Source organism: Penaeus monodon, chromosome 12, assembly GCF_015228065.2.
Source record: "Penaeus monodon isolate SGIC_2016 chromosome 12, NSTDA_Pmon_1, whole genome shotgun sequence".
Taxonomy (NCBI): domain Eukaryota; kingdom Metazoa; phylum Arthropoda; class Malacostraca; order Decapoda; family Penaeidae; genus Penaeus; species Penaeus monodon.
In genome coordinates, this window is record NC_051397.1 from 17,742,856 (window position 1) to 17,745,355 (window position 2,500).

Sequence of the window (2,500 nt, forward strand, 5' to 3'; positions counted from 1 at the left end):
TAATCAGCAGCTGACCCCCCCCCCCCAACATAAATAAAAAATTTAATAATAATAAAAAATAAAATGAAAAAATAAAATGTTTAAATAGATTGACCAGTAATTATTCAGCTTTCTCTACAAGTTTAATTTACTTAATTACAATGCAATATTCCTGAACAAGGCTCCATAGCTTATTCATAATGTAAATATTAATAAACACTTAGCACATTGGCCTACAGTATTTTCCCCCCAGGCTGGGCAACTGGTGGGCTAGATGATAAAGAAAATATTTGCTCACAGCATATGAGGATAACAGGCACAGTCTGTATAGCAGAGTAATGTTTTGTTTACATAGGTCTGCATAAAAGATAAAGAATGGGTTAATGAAATTGTGTTAGGTACAACTTTTTTTTTTTACAAACAGTTTCTGGCTTATGGAAAATCAGAACAAGCAATATGCAATAACAATGGAGAAGTAGAAGAGTTTCATGTTGAGGGATGTTGCTTGCTCCTGCTGGTGTCCTGTAGTAGAGCATTCACTTGACTTGAGAAAATCCCCTCTAAAGTAGGCTTACAGGGATCGTCCCTGGTGATGGCTTTGGTTATTTTATCATGCACGCGCGTGCGCACGCACACTCACACACGCACACACACGCACGCACACACACGCACACACACACACACACACACACACACACACACACACACACACACACACACACACACACACACACACACACACACACACACATTTTTTTGAGGATAAAATATCTTTTCAAAATTAATTCTTTTTATGGTCCACAATACCATACACAAGCTGTAATTTCATCCAGAAGTACTTAAAAAATATTTATCAGGTATTTCAACTCTATAGAAATGGCATATCAGGTCTCATCTGTAAAATTTTCATAGATGATGATGATGTCCCCCCCCCTCCCTGTTAGGTAAGGGGGAAACTGCATAGACCTCTGTACAGATATATGTGTTCATTATCTTTCTAAATGTGAGCTGTAACTACAGTAGGCCCACAGTAGGGTCCATAGCTCTCCAAACAGAAACATGTGAAAGGGAAAAGCTGTTTCAACTCTTTACAAAGGGAATATAGAGCCTAGTTTCAAATTTCCATCCCATTTTATTTTGCAACGGGTGTCAATGAACTAACACCCTTTGGTTTGATATACTCTTCCAATGGAAACAACCAGTTAAAAAAAAAAAATAAATAGTGAATTGTACTTTGGGGAATGAAGTGAACCAAAATATTATCATCTTGATTTACAGTATATGCTACAGCATGTTTACAAGGGGGTCTCAATGCAAGTCCTATTTCATGTATAACAAATATGAATTTTGAAAGGAAAATTATGCTAAATATTTTTTCCCTAAAAATACATATCTATGTGTAAAGTCATTATCAAATGCCATATGTATATTTTCAACATGCGAAAGTCCATGTAGGTATACGTGGCCTAATTCAAGAAATAATCAGAGGTGGGCTCTAACAGTTATTTGGTAGTCCCATGTGTACATATACTGTAAGCTAACAAATCTAAATGCTTTCTCTGCTGTTATTTTTTTTTTATTATTATTTTTTTTTTTTTTTTCTTTCTTTTTTTTTCTTTCTTTCTTTATTTTTTATTTCTTTCTTCTTTTTCTTCTTTCTTTCTTTCTTTCTTTCTTCTTTCTTCTTTCTTCTTTCTTCTTTATCAATTATTTTTCATGTATGCTATGTTATGTTAAATTGAGTGAACAGAAGGAAACCTGGTTTTAACCTTTTTTAAGACAAGATATGCCCATTTGTATTTGTATTGTATTTTCAATTTGTTAAATGATAATCTTCAACAGGTACATGTTGAGTCTGAGGTTGCACTTTATAATGGCCACCTGAGCACAGAAGACAGCCATGATAGTATGAAGGTTACATCAGCTGCTGATGAACTTGCAGCAAAGGCATCTACCTCAAATGTCAATGATGTCAGAGATGGCAGCAAGGATGAGAGAGATGATACAAGCCAGGACACTACCATGGAAACAGAAGATTCTGTTGGTGAGTGAAATCCAAAACATTCAGAATATATATACATTCACTGTATGTCTGGATATATAAAGATGTAATCCCTTTGGTATATTGCCATTTAGTTTATGAAAATAGTAGTTGTCTTTTGTTTCTTCCTACTGTTCATCATCTACTTACTAATAGATATATTTAAGTGTGTATTTTATTGTTTTATGTTAAAAATGATTGTTTCATTTACATGTCCATCATAATTATGTCCCATTTTCATTCACACAAGGGGCCACTGCATCAACTTTTCAACTTAGTACTGTGTTTACGCTCTATATATTTGATATATGACAGTTGCTAAAAGTATTAGGCAATTGGTGGCATGGAAGCTGAAGGGTTTGCAGCTCTTAGGGATTAACTCTTTCGCTGCATTAACCTAAAGAGCCCACCGATGTGCCCGAGCGGCATCAGTATTAAATAATATAATAATTTTGAATATACACTACTTTCCCATAAATA